The 10,005-nt window shown below is 37.9% G+C and overlaps 1 pseudogene; it reads right to left on the minus strand.

Moving 5' to 3' along the window:
- Positions 1 to 9,058: 9,058 nt before the first annotated feature.
- On the minus strand, positions 9,059 to 10,005 carry LOC124095286 (olfactory receptor 12D3-like; annotated as a pseudogene).

The raw sequence follows: 10,005 nt of genomic DNA on the forward strand, positions 1-10,005 counted from the left end.
AAAGGTTAGTTACAAAGACTATGGCTTCAATATTGGGCACATTTTCCTGCTCAATCATTCTGAAGGAACTCAGCTGTTATGTTGTGTGCCTTCCTCTGGAGAGGTACAAATGACAAGGAACTGAGTCTCTGATCAACAATCAGAGAGTCTGAGGCCCAGTGACACCAATGTATTCCACCACTGAGTTTTGACATGATGTAGACATAGCCAAAACCTTTGAGGCTTGTGAGAAAACTCTGAGTCAGAAGCTTACATCTAAGTTGCACTCAGATTTCTGATCCCTAGATATTTTGAGATAATAAACATTTATTGTTTTAAACTGTAAAACTTGGGGAGAATTTGTTACACAGCAATTAAATACAAGGTCTTTAAAAATATTTAATCTGAAAATCTATAATTCAGGGAAGTCATAGTAATGAACAAAAAAGAGGTAATATATATTATATGTTCTACAATATATGTTGTGCTCATAGTACAAACTGAGTGTTTAGAGAATAGTTTACAATAAAGGCGTGTGTTCAGTAAGAACTGTTTTACAAGCTGCTTTGCTACATTTAAATTTCCATAGCACTATGTAAGGCTAGCTGGTGCTCCACCTCTTTGTCAACACTTGAATTTTGTCAGAATTTATGATTCCAGATCTTCTAGAGATGAGTAATGTGGATTTCTTTAGACTTTATTTTCATTATTCTTTGTTGATAATATATGCTGCAAATAGTTTCTCCCACCATTTGGCTTATTTCTTCACGTTCTTAGTGACAACTCTTGGTGAAGAGAAATTCATAAATGGAAAGTGGCTATCAGTATTTTCTGTGGCCTCAGTAAGAAGTATTCTCCTAAATGAATATGATGAGGATATTTCCCTGTGTCACTTTTAAAAGACCTTTATAATGCTTTCACACATTGAGCCATACAATATTCCAGAATTTATTTTTGTATGAGATGTGAGACTGGAATCATATACCCTTTTTATCAATTTACACATATTATTTTATTGATATAAATATATACAATAGTGAGATTTGTTGTTATATATTCAAATGTGCACACAGTAGAACAAAATAATCTTGTGAATTCCATTTCCCAGTGCCTCTCCTTTCCCTTTGCTCCCCTTGCTACTTTTCTTTTACCCTAATTGTGTCATTTCTATTTTTATGAGCTCTTCCCTTGACCCTTGTTTTTTTTTTCCTTTTTTCTTTTTTCTCTCTGGCTTTCACTTATGAGAGAAAGGAAGCATATGATCCATGACTTTCTGGGTATGGATTACTTTGCTTAATACAATGCTCTCAAATTCCATTCATTTTCCTGCAAATGACATAATTTCATTGTTCTTTAGGACTGAATAAAACACACAAGCATGTCTAGCTGTTGAGAATTGTGTTCAGATGCTGACTTTAATTCTTTAGAATAAATACTGAGGAGAGGTATAACTGGATACCGTGTTTCCCTTCCAAGGAGTCACCATACTGATTTCCAAAGTGATTGCACTAATTTACAACTCTACTAACAATGTGTAAGTGTATCTTTTTCTCCACATCCTTTCCAGCATTTATCATCATTTGTATTCTTGATGGTTGCCATTCTATTGGGGTGAGATAAAATCACAGTGTAGTTTTGATTTACACTTCTGTGATTGCTAAAGATGTTGAACATCCTTCATATATTTGTTGACCATTTGTATTGCCTCTTTTAAGAAGTGTCTGTGTAGTTCCTTTGTCAATTTATTGATTAGCTTATTTGGAGGTTTTTGTGGTAAGTGTTTTGTTTATATGAAGGATATTAATTTGCATTGGAACAGTACTTAGTAAAGATTTTTTTTTCTTTTTTGCTATTCAGAAACTTGTTAATTTGATGTCATTCCATTGATTAACTCTTGACATTATTTTCTTAACTGTAGGCCTGTGCCTATAGAGTGCTGACCCTGTCCAAAGTTGCATAGTTTCTAAGTCTTTGATCCATCTTGAGTTAACTTTTATACAGGGTGAGATATAGGACTCATTCTTCTACTATGGATAACCAATTTCTCCAGCACCACTTGTTATAAAGCCTGCCTTTTCTCCAGTGTATATTTTTGGTGGCTTTGTGGGCCAGGTGACTGTATTTGTGTGGGTTTGTCTCTGTGTCTTCTGTTCTATTCCATTGATCCATGTTTTTTTTTTTTTCATTCCATGCAGTTGTTGTTTCTATTGCTCTGTAGTATAATTTGAAATCAGCTGTTGTGATGCCTCCAGCATTGATTTTTTTTTGCTTAGAATCACCTTGGTCTTTTATTCTTCAGCATGAGTTTTAGGGCTGTTTTTGCTGGTTCTATGGACAATGTCATTGGTATCTTGATGGAGATTGCATTAAATCTGTAGATGATTTTTGGAATTTGGGTCATTTTAGCATTATTAGTTGTACCTATCCATGTACCTATCCATGAACATGAAAAGTCTTTCCATTTCTTTCTTCAGTTTTCTATAATTTTTATTGGAGAAGTCTTTTGCCTCCTTAGTTTAATTTACTTCTTCTACTTTCTGAGGCAATGTTTGTTACTGGGTGGCATCAGTACCAGCCTGGGAAGGAAAGGCTAGGTTACAATTATTGGCATCAGATTAATATTGGCATCAGCTCTGCCATTTTTTTTTTGGTTGGGAATCAGTTTTATCTAGGGACTACTAAGTTTTGATTTAAGAGTCATTTTATTCAGGGATCCCAGGCTATGGTGTCCTCAGCTTTCAGGTTATTTCTTTCTGTTTGCTTTTCTGAATGTACCTGCTAAAAGGTTAATCCCACCCAGCTCATGACACAACCCCTAGGCATGCTTGTGATATTCCTCTTGAGGGCTATCAAACTGCTCTGTGAGTGCCAACAGGCTGCTACTCCCCTCAGAGGGACCCCCCCCCCCCAGAGGGACAGCCTTTTCCATTTGCTCACTGCTCCAGAAATATTTGAAATCAAATTGGTAGGAAAATGATTTTATTCAAAGCCAGTTTTGAAAGAAGACAAAATAAAACTATTATTTTAAAGGTTTCATCTTCAAAATCCCTGAAGATGAGCAGAATTTTTAAAGTAGAAGAGGCAGTAGTTACAGCAAAGTGAGACAGAAGGTAGGCAGTGTGCATATGTAGATATGATTAGCATGTGCTAGATAGGTGGGGGCAGAGTGCAATCTCCACTCCCAGCTTCTTGGCATCCATCAGGTCTTTGGGGCTTGGTTTCACTCTCAATAGGAACAAGTTTCTCTCCATTTAGAGGGGCCCCAAATTTAGTCTAGTTCATGATTAGTTTACCTTGATACAGTATGTATTGTGTCAGAGCTTGGGGATCCTTTTTTTAATGTCTTACAAGTGTGGGGGCCTTCCTATAGATCAGGCAACTGTGTTCTATACAGCAGGGTATATGAGATGCACAGTCTGCAATTGTTCTAGACTGCACAACTCTGTATACTCCAAAAGGGTATAGGAACAATCTAGACTGGGTGCCCTTCATCAGTGTGGTGTCCTCAAACTTCAGGTTATTTCCTTCTGTTTGCTCTAGGACTATGGGGTATCCATGAGTGGGACATGAAGGCCCCCTAGCCATTCCAACTTGAGAACTGGTCATCAGTTTGGAGTTTTTCTCTCCCCTATTGTTCATGTTGAAATATTGCTAAAATTTGAGTGGGGATAGTTTTGTCTAGATCAAGGTGTCTGTTGGCTGAGGTGTGGATGTATCTGGTTATGAGTGTAGCTCAGCAGCCAAGTTTCTACTCCATGAACTCAGTGTTAACAGTAGATTCCCAGCACCACACAGAAAGGGGGAAATAAACAGAACCAACAACAGTAAAAAGAAGGGGAAAAAACAATATACAACATTCAAATAAATACTAGGTGCCTACTATGAAATCCAATACACTAATGACCACAGAAACAGGAATGGTGAGTTCAGCAATTAACAACAAAACTGTTGTTGTCAAAACTGTTGACCAGGATGGATGTTCACTGACTGTGCCAGACTGTTCTGCTTTCCATTTCTTTCTGGGCTATGTATCCCTTAGAAAGACAAAGGACTGGGGATTTTCAAACTCTTTCTACTTTTCTGTTGCTCACTAACCTGCATGCTGGAGTGGCCTGAACAGATAATGGCTGAATGGTATTGGCTTTCCTTCTCACTAATGTAAAGTAGGACAGATAGGAAGTACTGTCAATTGGAGTTTTGCCCAGATAGTCTATCAGCTTGAGGTTGGTTCAGAGTTCTAAATGATAAGTTCCAGAGAGGTTTAAGTCTAATCAAAACTTAGGAACTTTGTCAGGTGGTATCTACTCAAAAGAAATTTAGATCCACCCAACCCTGTGACTGGGCAGAGACCATTCTCTGGTGGAAGTGTGAATCTCAGGGTCCACCCAAGAATTCTTCTCACAGGGTGGGGTAACAAACCCTGCAGAGTTCTTTCACCCTCTGCCATAATTATGGCTTTTCCAGGCTCAATTTCAAGTGTAACCACACTCACGTGTACAGTTTCTTACCCTTCATCAGCTGATAGTGTGAACTTTCAGACTAAAAGGGAAGGCAAGTTGAATTCTCCTCCATGTCTCCAATGTGAATTCCCTGTGGGTACAATCATCTTGGTGCCCATTTCTCTGCCACTTGACCAGCGCTGGCTTCATGAAAGAAGGTTCAGTTCATAAGTAATTGCTAGGGAGTTTTAAATTAAAAAGACAAGACCCTCATTACCTTTAATACCAGCTTCCAGATGGCTTCTCCTAGCTTCTGCCTCCAGCCACCAAATGCGGTGGCGAGGTTTAGAGAAGAGACTAGCCAGAGAGAGAAAACATGCCAGAAAGTGGGCTTTTATTGGGGAACAAAATATTCAAGGGAAAATCCCATCCAATTAAGGTTAAGGGGGGCAGCATCCCAATGTAAGGGGCGACAATTGGCTCTTCAGGGCAGTGGCCAGACATGCCTCTGCACGATCAAGCCTTTGGACCTGGAGAAGGGTGGGGAAAGCTCTGACACAGCTGTGTCTAAGAAGCTCTCAAACAACCAGGGAGGTAACTCAAATCATGTGTGAGGAAAGGCCTCCCACACATTTCAATTACATGCTGCCAGGTACATACATTCTAGGCCACACAGTGAACACTGGTTGAGTTAATGTGGCAACATTGGCCATGATCTCCTGGGTTTCTGTATCAAAAAGCTCCAATGTGACATCCTCAAGATGGCTCCCTGCTTTGGCTCTCTGTTGACCAGTTGAGAAACATGCAGTAGTTTTCAAACAAGAGCTCACTCTATAGTCTTTGATTTGACTGAGTTCATACTGTTTTTCTCATCTACAAATTTTCCTACACCAAATTTGTCTGCTATGCTTCTCTATCTGTGCTATCCCTCTCCTCTGCAGTGACCTGCTGCCATTGTCACTACTGACATGACTCCAATGTACTCTTTATTTTTCTCTATTAAAAATATTCAATTCTCCGGATCTCTTAGTCTCTGACTGTCCAATATTGAATTTCTGTGATTTCTGTCTTGTCCATCTTGCTGAGAAGCAGTACAAATGCTGCTCAGCATGTGTTGAGTGTCAGGGCACTAGAGCCAAGCTACAAAATTATTTCTAAACCTGCAGTAAGACAAAGGTCTAGAGCCTTCCTTAGGAGTATGAATAAGAGTTTCCTGGGGGGTCCTAAGCAAGAAGGAATGTTCCAGGTATGTAGTTGAAAGTGGCTACAGCCAATTTCCAGAGTATTTTTAGGATCTACAGTCAAATTGATGTTATAAGTCCTGTATTGGAGCATGGATGTATGTGCATCTCATCCAATTCCTGGCAGCTGAGAGATGCTGGAGCCAGGTCATGATGAGTAGCTCCTAGGTCCACAGCCAGTACCAAGGTCAGTGGGACTGTTTGCTGGATCATGGTCTTGCACGATTTTTTGCTGGGTTCCTTGGCAGATGATGCTAGTGGCAAATCCAAGAATAAATAGGGCCATGTGGTGGGGCTTTCTCCAGATCTTTAGTAAGACCTATGGTCAGTAATCCTATGGTCATTTAGGCATAGGCCTGACTTCTCAAAATAACCCTTTTATTTTTGTCTTGAGCTCTACTGGTGCTTAAAACCATCTTGATCCCAAAGATCCCACAAAGTCACTTTTATCCATGAATGACTCCAAATTAATATTGGTGAGGGGAGATACATATCGGGAAACTACTATTGTACCATCTTGGTGCAATCTGATGACTACATTTTCAAAGTGTAAATTTTTTTTTAAATTTTTTATTGTTGGTTGTTCAAAACATTACATAGTTCTTGATATATCATATTTCACAATTTGATTCAAGTGGGTTATGAGCTCCCATTTTTACCCCATATACAAATTGCAGAATCACATCAGTTACACATCCATTGATTTACATATTGCCATACTAGTGTCTGTTGTGTTCTGCTGCCTTTCCTATCCTCTACTATCCCCCCTCCCCTCCCCTCCCCTCCCCTCTTCTCTCTCTGCCCCCTCTACTGTCATTCATTTGTCCCCCTTGTATTATTTTTCCCTTTCCCCTCACTTCCTCTTGTATGTACTTTTGTATAACCCTGAGGGTCTCCTTCCATTTCCATGCAATTTCCCTTCTCTCTCCCTTTCCCTCCCACCTCTCATCCCTGTTTAATGTTAATCTTCTTCTCCTGCTCTTCGTCCCTACTCTGTTGTTAGTTACTCTCCTTATATCAAAGAAGACATTTGGCATTTGTTTTTTAGGGATTGGCTAGCTTCACTTAGCATAATCTGCTCTAATGCCTTCCATTTCCCTGCAAATTCTATGATTTTGTCATTTTTTAATGCAGAGTAATACTCCATTGTGTATAAATGCCACATTTTTTTTTATCCATTGGTCTATTGAAGGGCATCTAGGTTGGTTCCACAGTCTTGCTATTGTGAATTGTGCTGCTATGAACATCGATGTAGCAGTGTCCCTGTAGCATGCTCTTTTTAGGTCTTTAGGGAATAGACCGAGAAGGGGAATAGCTGGGTCAAATGGTGGCTCCATTCCCAGCTTTCCAAGAAATTAAATAAATTTCAAATGAAAACATACTTTATATATCTAAATGTAATGTATTATGTAGTATAATATGTTATGTAATATAAAAATATATAAATGCATTATATGTCATTAAAGTGTGACAAAAATTAGCAATAATTTGTTTAAAATCTCTCAAAATATATGCTTATGTTTTTCTATCATGCCTTTCATTGATGTGCAAAGAAACCCGAGTTAGGTAGAAGTGGATATTTTATTATACATAAACATTTTCTTGTCATTCTAGTTCAGATATACTTAGTAAACAGATTCCTAGAAATCACATTTCTATACCTTAACAAAGTCCCTCAACTTCAAAAATTAACTAGAAACTTCCACATCAGGTTATTAACAGAAATTTAAACTACTACTTTTGTAAAAATGAATATGGTTAATGAGGCAAAGAGAAAGAGATAGAAATAAAAAACTGTAAAATATTTAATTGTGTATGGATGGGTTGTCTGTGTATGTAAAGATGATGCAACAAGTGTGTCTAAGAAATATCCAAAGATCAAAAGAAAATATTTGAAAAATTTAATTCTTCCAAACATCAATGATTATTTTCACATCATTTACAATGTGGCACAGTATACTTGAGCTATAGTAACCACTGTCAAGTAGGACATTGCTTATAATTTAGACAATTTGTATTCACTATATATTTCATCTCCAATTACCTTCTATAACATAATCCACCTGCTATATTCTGACTTATTTGCTAATTGTTTCTGTTCTGAGTTAATTCTTCATAGTAAAGTATATGTTGCCCCAAACAAAAAAACATTTTACTATTCTTATTACCTTAAAAATGGAATATAATCATGCTCAGAAAAATCTAAATTGTTACAAATAGATTGATAATTTGATAGCAATATCTTAAAGCCTTTAAAGACATAAAACCTACATGCTAATCTGAACATAAAAGTTTTAAAAATATATTATTCGAGGCATAAAAACATTAATTATTAGGAAGAAATAATTCCATTCAAATTATTCCCCTGATGTACAAAGCTCATTCAAACCTATATCAATCATACTTGTGCTCTATTAATAGCCTAATTTATTGATATCAAGGTCATTTTTCCAGTTAATAAAGATAAATAAAAATTAGCAATGATCTTTGGTGCCTCTTGTCTTCACACAATATATCTAAGCTCTCAGCAGATACTGAAAGTTTTGTGTTCAAATTCATCCAGAATCTAACAAATTTTCATAAATTCACCACCATCATCCTTGCCTGCATGACCTTTAATTCTTACACAAAGGATTAAGGGCATTCTAATAGATTCTCTATTCTCCACATAGAATTGAATGTGATTGTTTAAATGTAGAAGTTATATCAAGTCAGCTCTTTGCTCACATGCCTCAGAGTCATCCAATATCATGCACAGTAAATACACAAATCCTTAAAATGACTAAGATGCCTGTGTCATGGGTCCACCAGCTAACTAACTTCATGTCTGGCCATTCTCCACATTACCCACCAAGCTTCAGGCACACTGGCCATCTTGCTTTCCTCACAAGAAACAAGCACACTCTCTCTCAATGCTATTTCAATTGCTTCTGTCTCCTCATAAAATGACATAACCTTACATATCTGTTTGACCCTCCACCTCATTTCTTTCAGTGTTCTGCCTGAAGGTCACATCCTGGAAAGGTCTTTGTTTTTCCCTTACCTTCCATAATATGTTCTACCTTCCGACAGAGGCACATGTACTTATTCAGTTATGTAATACCTGCCCCCTCAACAAAAATGTAAGATCCGTGTCCCCATTAATGGCCTTGTGGACCTTTTTCCACTGGGGTATCTTATGCATATGGATCAGGACTTACTCAAGATATTTCAAGTGAATGAATGATTATATGAGCAGTTGTTGAAATCATATGAATGAATAACCTGGTTTCCAACTAAACAAATATCTAAAATGAAAATAAAATTTTAAGAAATATATTGAATTACTATAGGAAATAAAATAAATGTCATAAAAATGGCATACAGTTTTCCTCTGTTTATTATTGTGACTGATTTTCCTCAGGCAAACAGCTTCAGCTCCTTCCTAAAATTTCTGCTCAGAGCAGACATCACTTCCTTATTTTTGAAGGTATATCTCAGTGGTTTCAACACTGGAGTGACTGTTGTGTGTACGATAGCCATAAATTGTTCCTGTGTTACACATGCAGCACAGGGAGGAGGGATATAAGTGAGCTCCACAGTTCTATAAAAGAGAAATACCACCATAAAAATGGGAGGGACAAGTGGACAGAGCCTTGTGGAATACACTGCAGGACCAGTGCTTCAACAGAAGAAAGCCACTTATATAGAAATAGGAAAGGAGAGTGAGGAAGCAAGCCACCATGGCTAAGCTGCAAGTGACAATAAAAATGAGCCACTTATTGAGACTTGCATCACAACAAGCCAGTTCCAAGGAGGCTTGATATGACAGAAGAAGCAATTGAGTTTCTGAAAGTGGTGAATGTTCAGGCATGCAGTCATGACAGAATGCACCAGAGCATAGAAGAAGCTAATGAGCAACATCACAGCTGCCAACAGGACACAGAGCTGGGGTTCACGATGACAGTGTTGCCAAGTGGGTTGCAGAATGCCACAAGTCCATCAAATCCCATGATGATTAGCAAGACAGATTCAGTGCAACCAAGAAAGTGGAAGAAGTGTAGCTGTGTGATATAGCCTAGGAAGGATATGACCCTGTGCATGGAGAGGAGGTTCCATATTAGCTTGGGCATTGTCTCTGAAGAATAGCAAATATCCAGAGAAGAACGATTTCTCAGGGAAAAAAATACACAGTAGAGTGGAGTCTTGTTTCTGAGATGATGATCACTAATATGGCCCCAAATCCAATAGGTTTGTCATGTATATAATGAGGAAAATGATAAAGATTACAAGCTGTAGAGCCTGAACTTGCATCAGTCCCAGCAAGAAAAAAAAAAAAAATCATTCACAAAAGTGATGTTCTCCAT

Source organism: Marmota monax, unplaced genomic scaffold (assembly GCF_021218885.2).
Source record: "Marmota monax isolate L192 unplaced genomic scaffold, Marmota_monax_Labrador192_F-V1.1 WCK01_AAM20220418_F8-fsc00534, whole genome shotgun sequence".
Taxonomy (NCBI): domain Eukaryota; kingdom Metazoa; phylum Chordata; class Mammalia; order Rodentia; family Sciuridae; genus Marmota; species Marmota monax.